Source organism: Pleurodeles waltl, chromosome 1_2, assembly GCF_031143425.1.
Source record: "Pleurodeles waltl isolate 20211129_DDA chromosome 1_2, aPleWal1.hap1.20221129, whole genome shotgun sequence".
Classification (NCBI taxonomy): Eukaryota; Metazoa; Chordata; class Amphibia; order Caudata; family Salamandridae; genus Pleurodeles; species Pleurodeles waltl.
In genome coordinates this window covers 1,267,027,964-1,267,047,520 of record NC_090437.1, presented here as the reverse complement: position 1 = coordinate 1,267,047,520, position 19,557 = coordinate 1,267,027,964, and positions in this window count along the sequence as shown.

Sequence of the window (19,557 nt, the reverse complement as noted above, 5' to 3'; positions counted from 1 at the left end):
TGATTTTGTATGTTTAAAATGTGAGCCTAACTATAACGTCCATGTAACCTTTGTTTTTTTTAAGGTAATTTCCATGTTTTTAAAATACTATTTCCTAACTATCACGTCCCTGTAACCTTTGGTTTTTCAGCGGATATATATGTGAGTGTGTGCATGAGTTTCTGAGTTTGTCTGTGAGTGGGTGCATTCGTGTCTGAGTGAGTCTGAGAATGGATACATCAGTACGTGAGTGGGCGCATGAGTGTGTGAGTGGGTATGTGGGTGTGTTGAAGAGTGTGTGAGTGGGTTTGTCACTTGGAACATCAGTGTATGAGGGGGTATGAGAGGGTGTATGAGTGTATTTATGGTCTGTAAGTGGAAGAGTGACAGTCTGAATGTGTCTGTGAGTGTGCGCATTAGTATGTGAGCGAGTGTGTGAATGTATATCTTTTTTTCTCTCTCTGCCAGAATTGTGACTCTTTCCTGGTTTTACACAGGGGGCCACGTTGAGCGCCATTACGAATCGATCGTGGCCAAAAAAAACATTTTAAATCTTTTTCAACCTAATAAGGGGTTCCTCGGACACCCTTTAATAGTTCCCATGGGGACAAAGAACCTCTACCCTACAACTTTCTGAACAAGTGGTGGCTAACCAATCACAGTATTTCTTGTGTCACAAGAGTTTGCGATGCTCAGCGCAGGGGTCGTGACGGAGCCGCATCACTGTATAGACAAATTTGGATATTCTTTAATTTCCTCAGAAACTGCTAAACAGATTTACACTAAACAATAAAGAGGGCTGTTTCTGGACCAATAATTACCTTTCTGCCAAATTTGGTGTAATTCCATCCAGTGGTTCGGGTGCTATCACTGTTCAAAATCCCTATGGGAATTAACATGGGAAACACACCTTTTTTGAACCCTCACCCCTTTTTTGGCGGCCCCAAAACTTGACACAACTGTTGGATTTTTTAGAAAATTTCTTGAAGGTTCGTCAATCTGTCCCAAAAATGTAGGCAATTAAAAAACGGTGACTGCCACTAGGTAATATATATATCTCACCCACTGGCGATAAGTAGTTATAGCTAGGACCATGTTTCCATTGCAAAGCGTTTTTTGACTTGCCTATATCTTTAGCGCCAGTTGACAATTCTTCATGAAATTTTCCAGAAAATGTGTTCCTTAAAATCTTGTTGTACGTGGGAAGTCTTGAGGTGATTCGTCAAGCGGGGACTGAGAATAAGGGGTGCTCAAAAAATGTGTGTTTCCCATTATGATTCCCACAGGGTTTTTACACACAATTACAGCACAAACCCCTGGACAGAAATACACCAAATTTGACAGAAAGGTAGCTCTTGGTTGAGAAAGAACTTTTTGTTATTTGGTGTAAATCTGTTCAGTAGTTTTTGAGATATTAATAGGAAAAAATAGATATTGTTAGAAATGGGATATCTGGTTGGCAGTCAGTTTGCACTCTATTCAAGCAGGGACCCTCACTCTAGTCAGGGCACAGGAGACACTCACTTAAGATAACCCCTGCTCACCTCCTTGGTAGCTTGGCACAAGCAGTCAGGCTTATCTCAAAGGTAATGTGTAAAGTAGTTGTAACAAAACACATAGTGATATAGTGAAAATATTACAAAATGGACAACACCCAAGTTTAGAAAAATAGCCACTATTTATTTAAATCAAACAAGACCAAAACGACAAAAATCCAACATATACAAGTAAAGGTATACATTTTCAAAATAATAGAATCTCACTCCATAGAAAGCAATGGAAATGTTGTTGTTACACAAAGTACCTGGTTTGCTTAAAAAATAAAGCAGCACAGGTGAGCGTGCATCAGAAAAGTCAGCAATGCTTCGATTCCTTTCTCGCAAGTGAGGCCGTATGTCGTTTCTTCTCTGGTCGGGTAGGCGATACGTCGTTTTTCTCTCCCTCAAGAGAGCGATGCGTTGAATTCTCAATGGGACACCTTTGATCTGCACGGGTTCACATTGATTTTAACGCCCAGTAGTGTGCATGCGAAATACCAGGCTGTGTGGGGTTTGCGTCGATTTTAGCAGCCGCAAGCGGCTGTTGTGTCATTTTTCCAGCCGCGATTCAGGTGATGCGTCAATTTCCCAGCTGCGATGCAGGTGATGCATCGATAATCAGCTGTGAGGTGGATGACACGTTGTTTTTACAGCTGCGTTGCAGGTGGTGCATCAAACTTTTCTCTGCACAGCTTCCTGTGATACCAGCTTCACCTTTCAAGGGCCCGGGGACTTGATAGGGTCCCACATGGCAGGGCGGGAGTCTCAGCAGAGAGTCCAGGTGCTGGCAGAGGAAGTCTTTGATGAACCTGAGACTTCAAAACAAGAGGCACATTCAGTCCAAGCCCTTGGAGACACCTCTCAAGCAGGAATACACAAAGTCCAGTCTTTGTCCCCTTTCACAGACAAATACAGTAACTGCAGGATAGCCCAACAAAGCACAGTCACAGGCAGGGCAGAACTTCTCCTTCAGCTCTTTAGCTCTTCCTCTGGCAGATGTTCCTCGTGAGTGCTTGAAGTAATCTAAAGTCTGGGGTTTTGGATCCAATACTTATACCCCTTTCTGCCTTTGAAGTTGCCCAACTTCAAAGAAAACTCTCTGTTGATTACATGGTCCTGCCTTGCCCAGGCATGGTTCCAGGCACACACCAGGGGGTTAGGGACTGCTTTGTGTGAGGGCAGGTACAGCCCTTTCAGGTGTAAGTGACCACGCCTCCCTCCAGCCTAGCCCCAATGCCCCATCAGGATATGCATGTTACACACCAGCACCCTTTGGGTCACTGTCTAGTGGAGATGCACAAACAACCCGTAGGTCTGACCCAGACAAGGAATCCACAAACAGGCAGAGTCACAGAATGGTTTAAGCAAGAAAATGCCCACTTTCTAAAAGTGTCCTTTTCAAACTACCACTCTAAAAACCATCTTCACTAAAAGATGTATTTTTAAATTGTAAGTTCAGAGACCCCAAACTCCATTTTTCTATCTGCCCTCAAAGGGAAACTACACTTTAAGGATGTTTAAAGGCAGCCCCCATGTTAACCTATGAGAGAGATAGGCTTTGCAACAGTGAAAAACAAATTTGGCAGTATTTCAGTACATGTCAGGACATGTAAAACACACCAGTACATGTCCTACCTTTAACATACACTGCACCCTGCCCATGGGACTACCTAGGGCCTATCTTAGGGGTTCCTTACATGTATAAAAACAGAAGGTTTAGGCTTTGCAAGTGGGTACACTTGCCAAGTTGAATTGGCAGTTTAAAAACTGCACACTCAGACACTGCAGTGGCAGGTCTGATCCATGTCTTCAGGGCTACTCATCTGGGTGACACAATCAGTACTGCAGTCCCACTAGTAGCATTTGATTTACAGGTCATGGGCACCTCTATTGCACTTTACTAGGGACTTATTATTAAACCAAATATGACAATTATGGAAAAGCAATACAATTTCCAAGCACTTGCACTTTAGCACTGGTCGGGAAAACAGTAAAAACAGAGTCCAGCATACCGCAACAACCTGGGAGTAGAGGCAAAAAGTTAGGGGAGACCATACCAAGGATGCCAGATCTAACAGATAGCTAGAAGCACAAAGAGTTCACAAATTAAAACAAACGTGTGCTGGGAAATGCAGAGCTCTGAGTGTCTCCCAACACTTCCACCAGGAAGAGTTAGTAGCCATCTTGGGACTCAGCTTCAGCAGAGTCCCACCAAAATAGATAAAAAGAAAGGGGGCCAGGGTATGAATACCCTGATCCCTAAGCTCTGGTGCTGGGGCAAAGGGACATCCCCAGGGTAAAAAAAAGTAGATTTAAAACGTTTTTCCACCAATTGATAGTGGATCGGCAAATCTGTGGCAAATTTTTTTTAAAAAACAACGTTGGGTTCCCTCGACTGGGCCAGAGGCATGCAAAAATAAAGGAGAGGGTGCATGGGGCCCACCCCCTAGGGCATTTGTATGCCCCAGGGACTGCCAACTCCCAGGCCTTAATTCACACTGTAAACGGGGGCCTCTGCCTCCCCAGGAATATAGAATAATACATGTGAGGAGGCCGCATTGCCCCCTGCAGCCCCAGGGACTGCCACCTCCCAGGGGCTAAACAATCAATAGATGCAGGAGGCAGTGCCCCCCCCCCCTCGCAGCCCCAGTGATTGCTACTTCCACGAGCTATAGAATAATGAATGTGGGTGTTCACCCCGTGTCATAGCTGTTTACTGTGACTTGGCAGAAGCTTTGTCAGCTCCCACAAAGTCACAGCAAAAACTCCACTCAAAGTGAGGGAGAGCTGTCAAACAGCTCTCCTTCTCTGTGATCTGAGGTTTCCTCTGTTTCCCTGCTCACGGAGATGCAGAAATGAGCTGATTTAGCTATAACTTGCACCCTTGCCATGCACTGCTAATTACCCCTCAAATTCCACCACTCATGACATATTTGATAACATCAGTGATAATGTCAGTGTAACATCTGCAGTAAAATTATTGATTAGAAAACTGTGCATGGTGGGGGCTGCAAGTTATAGTTACCTTGGGGTGCGAGTTATAGTTACTTCAAATAACTCTAAGAGGTGAATTTCAATGGTTTTGTACGTTCAAAAGTGAGCCTAACTATAACGTCCCTATGACCTTTGTTTTTTTAAATTTAATATATGTGTATATGTATATGTATGTATGCATGCAGTGCCCAGCCCCTAGGCTTCTTTCTGCCCTCGGGATCCCATAGCCCAGGGCCACCATATTATTTTAGGATGGTACAAGCACTCCTACCCGGCAAATTTAGAAGGGGAAGGGAGGCACATGACCCCCACCTGGGCATATTACAGCCCCGGGGAATCCCATCTCCTATGGCCTGGCCTTGTTGTAAATGGGAAAAGGAGTTAAGTAGCCCATCTTCCCGGGCTAATTTCTGGCTCCAGGAACCCCATCTCCCAGGGCCCAGCCATATTTATAAGTGGGAGGGGGGCATGCGTGCTTTGACTTGGATAAGTTCAAGAAGTTGGGTGAATATGTCCTTTAAAGAAGTGGAGCTTTACTTGGGCTCCTGCTATGTTTATAATTGTAAGTGCTTTCCATTGAGGTTTATGTTCTGTGAAATGAGACTCAGTGCCAGAATGGATCCTTACCTGCTTATTGTTTTGTGCAAAATGTCGACCGAAACAGGGTACTTCCTACTGGATAATTAGTATGCGCATATTCTATACTATTGCTGGTTAAAGGCCACAAGAGTCCTGAAGCCAACAAAAACAAATTTAGCAAAAATACTAGGGTAAAGGTAAAAGAATTGGAGGGAGCCTGCAGAGAGGACCAGGTCCAAAAATTCTCAAGTATATCTACAACTAAACGTTTTTTCAGTGTCTAAACTTATCTCATCCACACATTTATATGGGCACTCAGGGGAAACGTTCAGTGTAGACATGACTCTACTCTGTAATGACGTCCCGGTTACTCTTTGGACGGAAAAATAACTAACAGTAATGTAAACATTCATTAATTTTTATTCGTATACTCAATATTAGTTACATATTTTATGTAAGCTGTGCATTTTTGTTTTGCTTCAAGTCCATAGTTTAGAGATAATGTGGTCAGTGTGAATATACAATGTAATGTCTAATCTTATTTCACCTCTGTAAAGCTTATATTTCATGGGGTCTTTTATTATTAGAACTTCTGCACTCTTTGTCAGTGTACTACATGTTTCATACGTGTCTAGCATGCCTCGTTAACAAAATGCCTTTTATTATTATTTACCATTCTTCTACTCTTCAGAGCGTCATTAACTGCTCCATAATGTAAAATTCATCAAACAGGATGGTTTCATGTTGAAAATTCTACACTGCTGTGCAGAATCCAAAGGCATTATTTGTCAGAATTATTGCTCAATGCGTGTCACTGATGTTTCTAGTGGCATAAGTGAATGGTGGGGGTGTGGGGATGCGAGCACACTGTCTCACATCCCAGCACAGTTCGCCCCTTTGTATAATGGTAAATGAGGTACACAATTAGCGTTTATCTCAAATCTGACTGTAATTTTTCACCAAAGTTGGAGCAGATAGTGCTGTATATCTCTAGACACATGCATATGGTTCTGGATTGTATCCTTCATCAGTAGGGAGCAAAGAAATTTCAACTGGGGTTGCTGGAAATACTACCCAAATCTTCACGGGTCACAGTACCACTCACAGGCACACTGGTGCCTCACATCCCAGCACAGTTCACCTCTTCGCATTATGGTAAACTTTGGTGAAAAACTACAGCTAATTTGGAAGTTAAGTGCTAGTTGTGTACTGCATTTACTAGGATGCAAAGGGACAAACTGTGCTCCCAAGCCCCCTGCTGCATACGTAAACAGTGTTTAGCTCACAAGTGGCCATTACCAGTAATAGACACTGTTGAGTTACCTAACTTCAAGGGGCAACTCCCTGAGTAACTAGTGAGGTAGAACTCTGGAAAATCTTTAAATATGAAATATAGATGACATAGCTGGTAAACAGTACATTCGTTTTTTTAAGCAAAACAAATGATAGTTTAAATGGCAGGAAATTAGGAAAAGGTTGGTCGTTAGGTCTGGCCAAAATACAGTTTCAAGTACTTGCCAGGCTTTTGCAATAAAGAAACACCATAAATGATAGTGCATCTGAGTTAGTCTCTTCAACGTTTCCTTTTCTAAAATGTTTCAACCCATAGGACAGCATATATAGAGACGGACAATAGGCTAGCCTCCTTTGACCACCGCATTGTTGACAGTTTAACTCACATTTTAGATCAGCCCACAGGATAGCCATTGAGTTTAGTTATTGGAAATTCTTGTTTAGTGGCATTTTGCCTTTGTCATCGGAACAGCATTTGTTGCGAGGTGAGGGAATCCTACTGCAACTCTCACTTAGTGACAACAAGAGCTATGAAAGGAAGGTAAGCCAAGCTACTACAGCTTCTGACTCATTCTGCCCCATCTTCTGGATCTTTATCTGTGCTGCCTAACTGCTCTAGCCCTGAAATGTAATAAAGAGAGGCAGTGGTAACATAGGATTCCTTGCCATGTCTTGCTCTGTTACAGAAACAAAGTCACAGCAGAAACCACTGGAAAAGGATGGGGAAAACCGTTCCACTCCTCTCATAATCACCCGTTTTCCCTTGAGAAGTTCCACAGCTATGGAGAAGTGGTATAAGAGGAGAGACAAAGGCAACGGTTTATGGCATGGTAATGTTAATGAGTACATGCACTGAGGTTTAATCCCCGCTCCAACCCCTTTACTTTCAAAAGTTGCTGTTGCCAACAGTTCATGCATCCATTTTATTTTGTAGCATGTGTAGCGAAAAGGGGATATGAACAATCACGGTCCAACACATGCACCACATTGGGTTGGGTTTTGCTAATTTCTTTATTTTGAAAATTAAAAGCAATTAACTGTAAAATAGTAACTTCAATAACGAATTATATACACACATAATACAAAATCTGTAGTAGGCAATCACATTCAGATATTTGAAGCAAGCACATGAATTAATATTTAATGAATTAAGTTATCCTCACTTCTGATGCCATCTTGAAGGTTAACTTTCACATGTTATGGCTAAGAGACCTGTTTTGCATTTAAACTGTTTTTGCAAAAAATATTTTCCTCTCACTTCTCACTGCAGATGCCGTTTTTTCCCAGAAGCCTATTCTTCCCTACTTAATAGGCATTTGGCATATATTAGACAACTGATAGTGAGGTTCTTACCAGGAGGAGAGGAGATGACAGGTAGAACAACTCATGGGAAGAACTGCTTGAACCACGAAATTCAGTTCAAAGTAACAAAGTAACAAAGCAAGGGCATGATTGTGTAGGACCTTTGTGCAAATGTGAGAAAGTGGAGAGTTTACCCAGAGTTTGCTGAAGATTAATTGGCTTGCAAGAGAGGCAATGAAGAGAATGTTGCAATTTTGTAGAATTATATTAACATGTGTCCCTTAGACAGGGAGGAGAGCTTGCTGCAGAACTTAGGAGGCAGATCTTGGGGATGCCTTCTTACTTTGAGCTGAGAAGACCCTTTCAGCCCCTGCTAATCTCCACGCTTGGGTGTCAAGACTTTGTGCCTGTATATTCCTATTCTCTCATCAGAACCCTTCATTTTGCTGACACCTTTCATTACTTTGCTTAAAATAAATGCCATTTACACCCAAGCCTCACAAATTTAGATTATGGATATTTCCTTTATGAAACACACATGTTCTGCATTTTATTTTAATTCTATTTTGAAATACCAACTTTTGGATTATTTTAATTTGTAACAATAATGACTAAAATGTACATATTTAATTTTAATGACTCATTTGAATTCATGTCCTTTGAACTCACTTTAAATCTCTTTCTCGATTTCTGTGAAGATGCAATTGAACGTCGCTGTTCCTGGTAACTGATAGAAATGATAGCTCCTGATCCCCTCTCCTAGTCGATTAACAAAGGTCCATATGACCCACAGCGGGGTTATTTAATGATTACACCTGATGTTTGGAATACAAAGGTCCCCTATCTGGTAGTTTCAAAACTGCATCATTTTGTGCCGTGTTTTTGTTTTCACAGTGCTTTCTCATGCTCTGTTTTCCTGGCAGTGTATTGAAGGTCCCTTCCTAAGTGTTCCATTGCAGCATCGGTGTCCTCCCCTCAGTGAAATAACGAGCTGTGTCTCTGGTGCAGTGGCTATATTAACACTTTACATTGTATTTATTATCAGGTATTTCCACATGGGTAGCAGCTGTCTGTGTAAGTATAAGTAAAAAAAGTTTTAAAAACAAATGGCGGTGCAATAAAGAAACTATTGTAAGGTATGGGTACAGTACCCTTTAACTATTCATGCCTAGATGCTGTTCTAGAGTTGCGATTCCCATTACAGCTACACATTAGACTCACTGGCAGATGTCAATGACTCAATGGAACTTTACTTTCTCAACCTGAAAGTTGGCCTATCTAAAGTAAGGGCAACTTCTTCCTCTAGCCACGGTGTCTTTGCACAACTGCTAATTTGCGTAAAAAAAGACATGTTTAACTGAGAAAGGTTCTAACACTAGGAAAATGTCAAATCACAGAAACAAGCTTTTCTTGAAGGTAGGAGGCAAAAGACTGATAACTGCGGAGAAAGAGGCAAATACTGGAACTTGACAGACCTGAAAATGCACAAGGGGGAACCAGGGTGAAACACCCATCAAGCAAAAACATCAAGGTAATAAAATGGAAGTGACAAAGGGGAGAATAACCCACTGTAAATATACTGCTACTGCACTGAACCAATTACTTATGCGTAATCTTCATTAGTTTTAGGTTAGTCCTCCTCATTGCACTAACTTGTGAGGCCGCCCCACCTCCTGACAGAGAAACTAAAGTTTTCTTTAATTTTTATTCCATCACATAAACAGCCACTGCTCATAAAAGCCCTTCTTCCCCTTACTTCTTGTTTGTATTAAGCCATATATAATTGTGTCTTAGGCAGGGATGGAAGGAGGGAACCTATTATGAAGAGGAGGACGATTCTAAGAGCAATGAAGATTATTGGTAAGTAATTCTGTCCTCCTTGTGATAACACTAACTTGTGAGGATGTACCTAAGCAATCATAGTCAGACACAATTAAATGTAATAGAATTACTGTATTTCAACAATTACATCACTGCTTTTTTCAGAACTGAGAAGCCAAAATTGTACATACCTTTACCAAATAATTTCAACTTATATTGGAACAAAAATGTATTAGCATTTGCCAATGTTTTTTGCTGCTCTGCACATTTCCTGAAGTGAAACAACACCCACTCAGCCCACAATGTGACTTCGGCCCTAGATGATCATGCTTGATCCTTCCCTGGTAATGCAACCCCCTAGCTCTTTAGAATTTAGAAACTGACTGCCTCACCCACCTAGTGATTGCTGTAGATGAACATTTTTTTTCTTTACATACAGTACACTATGAGACAACCAGAGACTGGGAGGATCTGAACATTTTTGTTTTATAAGGCTTACCTTATGTAAAGGGTAGAAAGAATACCATGTGAGGACTGCAAAACAGGAAGAATAATTTCATGAGTGGGTTGAAAATAGAATCTCGTTTTCTGGCTTGAATTTTGGGTCTGATCTCAAAACTACCAGGTCAGGAAAAAAATTCAAGCATGGAAAGGAAATTAATAAAGATATTAATTCCCCCAACGTTCTTGCCAATGTTGTATCAAGCAAAAAGGTTACTTTTGTCAGCAGCCAGGATTTTATGTTTGTTCCAGCAGTTCAAACGTTTGCTTTTGAAGCAGAGAGAAAAGCTACAGTTTTTTCAGTCTGAAGCATTTAATACATTTCTTTACAAGCGAAGGAATGGGAGAGAGATTCCCTTTTGACTCTTTGTAGGACTTTATGGCAGCCCATTGGCAGGATAAAATGGAAAAACATGGAAAGTTTGCAGAACCATCCCTTAAAAAATCCAAAATGGCGAATGGATCACCTAACACTGGGTCACTGTTCATACCCGAACACTAAAAACAAAAATGTTTCCAATGTTTATCATTTACTTGTGAAGTGGAATCATTTTTTTTTTTTTGTCTGGATATCATAAGCTACTTCTCTTAAGCATTCCCTTTGCTGCAACCCAACCCTTTCAACTTACAAGCTGTTAATCGTATTTGATGACCTGATTGGGCATCAGGGTCGGAAATCGAAGGTGGTCCAGCTTTTAAGGAGACAAAGATGAGGTTACAAAAATAGCAGTGTCAATAACAGAAACCAAGCTTTGAGAAATAGTTTTACCACTTCCCTCCCAATCCTTGGAAGTAACTTCAGGAGAAGGGGAAATGGAGAGAAGGTATAAAGAACTTGCTGAGGCCATGGGAACATTAGACCATCTATCTGCCAATCTTCCCAACCGGGATTCTCTGTGCAAAAGCATGGTAGAAGCACAGATGCGAGGTGGGCTATTGTGGGCAGACTGAAATGCCTCATCACCCTGTGAAATGCTTGAGGACGCAGGTGGAATACTATAGTTTAGGGTATGTTTAAACTTTGCTGTCTGCCTACACAGGTTCTCATTAGATAATGCTGTTAGAGATATACACCTTGTCTTCCCTTGCCTTTTTATGTATGTTTTTGCACCTTTATTGTCGTTTATGATTAGGACTGGTTTCTTGAACAAATTAGTTGAGTTGAATGATTCTGAATATGACCAGCTGCTCTGGGTTTCTTGATCTTCTAAAGTTGCTCCCCAGTCCAACTAGCTTGCATCTGGTTTTACTGTCAGGGGAGGTAGTTCCGACATCTGTATCGCTTCATGAAACTCTTGAGGACGCAACAACCACTAAAGGGTCTTAATCAGTTAAGGTGAGATATGTATTTTCATTGAATAGTTCTGAGAGACTGGGGACCAGCGAGATAGACTATGTTGGCCTATAGGCTAGTGGTAATGTGACCACAGCATCACTGCTGTGCATATAGACATTAGTCTACCTGGAGAAGAAGTTAGCTGAAGGAGATACTTGAGATGATACCGCAGGCTTGCTATTCTCTACTCAGGTAGAAAAACCCTGACTCTAACTGCTGCAAAGAGGGCTCTGATGAATTTCCTCTGACAAGCTGAAATTAGGTGTGACTTCTCCCTGTTCAATACCAGGCTTCAGAGAACACAGAACATCTTCCTGTACCTTAGAAAAAAGATGCAACAACTAGCCAATCATAAGGTAGTGAAATAGGTGCACCCCAACATATCTAAATGTGCCACCACTGGAGCTAGCACCTTTGTGAGTACTTTTAGGGATGAGGCAAGGCCGAAAGGCACCACCTTGAATTGGAAGTGGTATTCCCCCGACAGAAACTGAAGAAACCTCTAATCCTTCAGATGAGGCATGGAAATAAACATCCTGTATGTCCAATATCACCAGTCACTCTTCCTCTGTGATGTCTGGAATTATTTGTTGTTGAGTTGAAAGTTATAAAGTTAGATGCCTTACCTACCTGTTGAGATTCTTTAAATCCAACAGTGGACAATATCTCTTGCCTGGCTTAGGTAGTAGAAATGTACTGACTAAAATTCTTGCTGTTTCTGGTGTTCTGGAACCAATAGCACAGTTCCTTTTTGCAAAAGCATGCCACCCCTTGCAGGATTGTTTGTCCTTTTAAGGGATCCTTTGGTAACGAAGCCTGCATAAAGCATGTTTCTAGCAGATTGAAATTTTGATAGCCCGAATGGTCTATATCTCTGCATCTAAAACCCATTTGTCATAGATCAAAGCTTGCCATTTTTGAAGCCCAGCCTTGAAAGCGCTGTTTATTGCAAAAGACTTTTGTGTACTTTTTTTGAACAAGGGATTTTCTGTATTGAATGGTCTAAACAGTTGCAAAACCTTTTTCTCCTTTTCCACCTTCTTAACTAGATTGTCTAGCTGTGAGGAAAACAATGTATCCCCTGCAAAGTCAGAAAAAAACCTCTGAGACTGCTCCAGCTTGCATAACCTCAGTCGAAGGAGCCTGCAAGATGCAATCAAGTGTTCTGCTTAGGTTGCCAAAAAACACAAGAAATCGAATGATACATCGCAAAGAAATTGAGCTGGGACATTCATATTTGGTAGGATTTCTGCGGGATCCTGTTTCTCCTGGAGTGCATTGAACAGTAGTTAAAGATCCTTCAAAATAGTTGGAGAATAATATGTTGATGCTCTGAGAGCAAATTTTGAGGGTGAATATGCTCTTTTTTAAAGATGCTGCCCCTTTCCTATCATGCCATTTTAATGTTGAAGTTTCCTTCTATGCCAATGAAGCAGGTCACGTCATACTTGCTAGTTCTGTATTCACTTCAGTCAACTGGGGCAATTTTTTTTCAAATGACTCTCGTAGATTTCATTTTGATAAAAATCATCGAAAACCTTTTTATCTATGTCTCTCCTCTCTTTCAGATGGATATTTTCCACTATATCATGAACTTGGAGATCATCTAGTAATCAGACTTTTTATTAAGAAGTCACCTTTCTGCTTTCTGATGCTCTTTTGGTTGAAACCTAAGCATTCTCACTTATATATTTCAGCTTGCAGCTGCACATCCAAAGCATAACTTACCCCAGGACTAGACTAGAAGTCCTCCTCATCATCTGGAAGAGTTCTTTGCCTTTTAGTTATTGGTTGTGACAGGACTAGTTGGACCTGGCGCTTTTTGCAGGGTGATCTCCACACTTATTGCCTCCTTCCTCCTATTTTTTCTGACCTCTTGCCATTGGCTTTAGGTCTCTGAGCACTTTATCACTGGTGATTAGTGCTAAAGTGCAGGTGCTCCCCCTTCTAAAGTTGGTCTGATTGGCTTACCCCTATTTGGCACATTTAATTTACCTGTAGGTCCCTTGTATAGTGGTGTTCCTGTACCCAGAACGTGTAAATTAAATGCTACGAGTGGGCCTGCAGTGCTGATTGCACCACCCACAGAAATAGTCTTTCAGACCTGTCTCATGCCTGCTATGCACTGCCACAGAGACCTGGCATCTACATTTACTTGTCAGGCCTGAAAAGCCCTTTTACTACATGTAAGTCATCCCTAAGGTAGGCCCTAGCTAGCCCTATTGGCCGGGTGCTATGTATGTAGAAGGCAGGACATTTGCCTGGTTGTGTGGCCTGTTTTGGTAGTGACAAATAACCTATTTGGTTTCTCACTGCTGTGAGTGCTGCCTTGCTCATAGGTTTGAATTGGAAATGCCTTGCCTTATGACTAGGGGTATTGTCTAATCTATGATGGGTAGCGTAGGCATGTTTGGTATGGTTGTAATGGTAGTGAGAAATGCTGCTTACTGGTGTAGGTGGATTTTTTATTTCCATTATAGAAATGCCACTTCTAGAAAGTGGGCTTTTCTCTCTGCTTATGACTCTGGTGTTTTGCAGCTTGACTCCATTCCACGTCTGGGGAAGAGTGACAGCTGGGCTTTGTGCATACTTTTCAGACAGTCTATATACACAAGGAGGATGGAGGTGTCACAAAGGTGCATCTGCATATTGAATGGTCTTCCTGGGCTGAGAGAAGAGGAAGCGGGCACACCTGCATTTGTAAAGGCTGTGCCCCGGCCTCACACAGGGCTCATTTACTCCTAACTGATGCTGGAGCCTCATCTGGAGGAGAGAGGGGACACTCCTAGAACCAGTTGTAACTGGTTGCAACCTCTTCCCCCCTTCTTTATAAGTTTTGTGTAAAAACTGAGTATAAGTACAGGGGATTTTCCCCATGTTAAGAGATACACCTTAAAACAAGAAGATACTTTTTTTTGGGACACAGAATGCTACTGGAGGGCCTCACCAGGAACCGCCTTGGACTGCTGCTGCTGTGCTGACCTGTGACCTGTGACCTGCTGGGTCACTAGGAGGAACTGCCACTGACTGCAAACCCTTTGTACTGGCCTGCTGTTGGGCCCTACCGCCCTGTGCTTCCACTGGTGTCCCCAGGGGCTGGGTGCTGTGACCCCTGCTCCCTGTACCTACTTGCTTCCAACGCGAGGACAGTGCTGTGTTAGGATTATCCTGTTTAAAACTGCATTGTGCACGCTTTTCCTTCTCCGTTCGGGTGCTTTTGCTGTGGGAAACCACTGCCAAGACATGGGTGGGCTGCGACGCTCCAGCGCATCCAAAACAAGCTTTGTGGAGTGCCCAAGGGTGCAGGAAGACGAAGGTTGGAACAAATATGCTCCTGGTGGTTCCTCTGGGAGAGGAGCACTGAGAGAAGTGCCCCCGGGGCACGAGCAGGCACTTCATTTTGTGAATTCACCACTATGGTGAGCCTGGAAGGGCTTCAGCGGGGCTGAGGAGCCCGAGATCACCGTCGCAGCCCGGCCTGCTAGAGCAGCCACCCGCCATGAGGGAGAACCACTGTGCGGATGCAGGAAGGGCAGTGGCACCAGAAGACTCCACCAAGTGGTCCATGAGCTCTGGTGTGCTCAGGGCGCGCTCCTGGGAAGGGAGGCCCCCGCGACTTGGTGCATACATCCTCCCCCATGAGGGAGATCCTGAGAGGTCTCCCCACCACCTGTGATGGGTGTGTGCGGCCCTGCTCCTCATTTTTGGCCTACGGAGTCTGTCGCAGGATGGGGTGCGAATCCTCTCCAGCAGACCCCTTCTTGCTGGGCCACCCCCTGTAGGATTTACAACCATCGCATGGGATGCCTGTAGTGGGAGTACGTGAACTCCTACATCTCATCTATAGGGCTAGGGTTTACCACCCCCTGTATAATATAGGCGATGGTGCCTGATAATAAAGTCTGGGCTTCTGAATGTACTCACTGCGCCCTGTGTATCTTTTTGTGGGTGATATTCTCCCCACAGGTGGAGCCATGATAGGGGGATTACAGTGATGATATTGCCAGGAGCTTTCATGATATTTCATTCTTATGGGCTTTTATGGTAATATGTCTACTAGGATATGTGCATTCTTGGTAATGTAGTTATAGTGACCTGATGCATTCATGATGATGTAGGTTAATGATAACATGTGCCTTCTTTTAGTAATGTTTACCTGACTACTGCTTATGTTGCAGGATAACCAGTAACCTATGTGTCGTATGTGACTACTGCTGGCTTTGACAGAGTAGTAGTACTGTATAATATTCTGACAACTGCTTGGGTAGCAGGGTATTACTGACATGTTGTTTTTGGTCTAATAACGTTGTGTACAATACAGTTTATTTTTATATAACTTGGCGCTGTGTTTCGTTTTTGGTGGGGATAGTGCTTCACCTGTGTTGTGTGTGTTGTGCAATTGCTTTACACATTGCCACTGTGATAGGCCTGACTGCTCGTGCCAAGCTTCCAAGGGAGTGAGCAGGGGTTATCCTGGGTGTGTAACCCCCTCGCCCTGACTAGAGTGGGTGAGTTCTGCCTGGCTCAGGTGCATACCCTAGCCAACAGAAACCTCATTTAAAACAGTTCTGCACTTACTGCATAATCACTCATTGCTTATAAATCAGACCTGGAGACTGAATTTCATAATCAATGTCTGCAGTGGAGGTGGCAGTCAAAGAGCTCTCAATTGGCTCCATTCTGAACTTAAACAACAAGGTGATAGATGGAATGCTTGATTCCAGTGGCATAGTGAGCACAAGACCCACATCTGGGCATACCCATCACACGTAGGCCGACAACCACAACAACAACAAGGTGACAGATGGAATGCTTGAATTAATCTCAGCCACTGGCAATCACTCAGGCCCGCATCCCAATTCATAATTTTTTAGCCCACCATGCCCCCTCATTTTTTAGGACTGTTCCTATTGGAGCAGGACTGATGTGCATGTGGCTGGCTCCAAACTGAGGTGAAATTGTGAGTAGAAGACCAATGGGTTGGAATTCTTCCCTGAGCGATTCCCAGTGGTTATACTTATTTCAAGCCGCATCCCATCATCTTTTGTGTGCTTGATGTACCATTCTGAACTGAGTCATGCTTGAGCAGCTACTGCTGTTTATGTATTTTACCTAACAACAAACAGCGAGAGAAGAATCAAAGAGCAACCTGGTGCTCCCCTGCTGTATTGTGCGCTCTTCCATTGAGCATGAAAGAAACAGCGATCCAGCTTGCAGAAGCTTCTGCTCAGGACAGCAAAGAATGCTTAAATTGTTCCCTGTTCCAAGTAAAGCACCTGAGAGTGGTGTGCATTCCTTACTGAGAGCACCATCAGGCAATTACTCATGCCATTACCCATTAAGTATAGTCTATATCATGTTTTTTTTTAATACAGTGATCTGAAGACATCTATCTTAAGTAGGTGTGTAGTAGAGTATGTAACTGGAATAGAAAACAGAAATGACCTATAGGAGATACAGAGTCGATCTTGGCTTGAGAAGTCTGCTGTAACCAGGTCTGTAGATGCATCCAGGATAGGTCAGAAGAAAATCCAGGACTAGAATCACGAGGTCATGACAGCCCCTAGAGATGTTGGAGAGAATTGGTCCGCATGGCTGGAGCATGAAGACAAGCTGAGGAAAACTGCAACGCCACCTTGATTGCATGAAGGATCTCTTAAAACGCCAGGAATTATTCACAAACCTTCCAGTCGTCCTGTGCCTGACTACTGCCCTGTCCATATGGTAGAATGCAGCACCCAGAAACAACGCAGGACAAGTGGTTCTCCACCTGACAGCAGTCTCTACTTTAGTGCCTATGACAGGCACTCACAATGGGCCTTTTGTCTGAAGAGAGGGTATTACAGTTCTGCATGTGTTTAGCTGCGAATAAAAATCATGGCCCTTGTTTGTTGCATTAATTTTATTTTTGCACGCCGTTATTACTATCATATAATTTAACCCCTTCGCTGCCAGGCCTTTTCCCCCTCCTGTGCCAGGCCTTTTTTTGCCTATTTGGGGCAGTTCGCGCTTAGGCCCTCATAACTTTTTGTTCACATAAGCTAATCAAGCCAAATTTGCGTCCTTTTTTTCCAACATCCTAGGGATTCTAGAGGTACCCAGACTTTGTGGGTTCCCTTGAAGGAGGCCAAGAAATTGGCCAAAATACAGAGAAAAATTCTTTTTTTTAAAAAAAAATTGAAAAAGTGGCTGCAGAAGAAGGCTTGTGGATTTCCCCCGAAAATGGCATCAACAAAGGGTTTGTAGTGCTAAACTCAGCAGCTTCCTAGCTTTCAGGAACAGGCAGACTTGAATCAGAAAACCCAATTTTTCAACACAATTTTGGCATTTTACTGGGGCATACCCCATTTTTGCAATTTTTTGTGCTTTCAGCCTCCTTCCAGTCAGTGACAGGAATGGGCATGAAACCAATGCTGGATCCCAGAAACCTAACCATTTCTGAAAAGTAGACAAAATTCTGAATTCAGCAAGGGGTCATTTGTGTAGATCCTACAAGGGTTTTCTACAGAAAATAACAGCTGAAAAAGAAAAATATTGAAATTGAGGTGAAAAACACATAAATTTTTCTCTATGTTTTACTCTGTAACTTTCCCCTGCAATGTCAGATTATGGAAAGCAATATACCGTTACGTCTGCTGGACTCCTCTGGTTGCGGGGATATATAGGGCTTGTAGGTTCATCAAGAACCCGAGGAACCCAGAGCCAATAAATGAGCTGCACCCTGCAGTGCATTTTCATTCTATACCGGGTATACAGCAATTCATTTTCTGAAATATAAAGAGTAAAAAATTGCTATCAAGAAAACCTTTGCATTTCCAAAAAGGGCACAAGATAAGGTGCTGAGGAGCAGTGGTTATTTGCACATCTCTGAATTCCGGGGTGACCATACAAGCATGTGAATTATAGGGAATTTCTCAAATAGATGTCTTTTTTACACACTCTCCTATATTTGGAAGGAAAAAATGTAGAGAAAGACAAGGGGCAATAGCACTTGTTTTGCTAATCTATGTTCCCCCAAGTCTCCCGATAAAAATGATACCTCACTTGCGTGGGTAGGCCTAGCGCCCGCGACAGGAAACGCCCCAAAGCGCAACGTGGACACATCGACAATTTTGGGAGAAAACAGAGGTGTTTTTTGCGAAGTGCCTACCTGTGGATTTTGGCCTCTAGCTCAGCCGGCACCTATGGAAACCTACCAAACCTGTGCATTTCTGAAAACTAGAGACCTAGGGGAATCCAAGGAGGGGTGACTTGCGGGGCTCGGACCAGGTTCTGTTACCCAGAATCCTTTGCAAACCTCAACATTTGGCTACAAAAAACACATGTCCCTCACATTTCTGTGGCAGAAAGTTCTGGAATCTGAGAGGAGCTACAAATTTCCTTCCACCCAGCGTTCCCCCAAGTCTCCCGATAAAAATGATACCTCACTTGCGTGGGTAGGCCTAGCGCCGGCGACAGGAAACACCCCAAAGCGCAACGTGGACACATCCTAAATTTTGGAAAAAAACAGAGGTGTTTTTTGCGAAGTGCCTACCTGTAGATTTTGGCCTCTAGCTCAGCCGGCACCTAGGGAAACCTACCAAACCTGTGCATTTCTGAAAACTAGAGACCTAGGGGAATCCAAGGAGGGGTGACTTGCGGGGCTCGGACCAGGTTCTGTTACCCAGAATCCTTTCAAACCTCAAAATTAGGCTAAAAAAACACATGTCCCTCACATTTCTGTGGCAGAAAGTTCTGGAATCTGAGAGGAGCTACACATTTCCTTCCACCCAGCGTTCCCCCAAGTCTCCCGATAAAAATGATACCTCACTTACATGGGTAGGCCTAGCGCCGGCGACAGGAAACACCCCAAAGCGCAACGTGGACACATCCTAAATTTTGGAAAAAAACAGAGGTGTTTTTTGCGAAGTGCCTACCTGTAGATTTTGGCCTCTAGCTCAGCCGGCACCTAGGGAAACCTACCAAACCTTTGCATTACTGAAAACTAGAGACCTAGGGGAATCCAAGGAGGGGTGACTTGCGGGGCTCGGACCAGGTTCTGTTACCCAGAATCCTTTGCAAACCTCAAAATTTGGCTAAAAAAACACATGTCCCTCACATTTCTGTGGCAGAAAGTTCTGGAATCTGAGAGGAGCTACAAATTTCCTTCCACCCAGCGTTCCCCCAAGTCTCCCGATAAAAATGATACCTCACTTGCGTGGGTAGGCCTAGCGC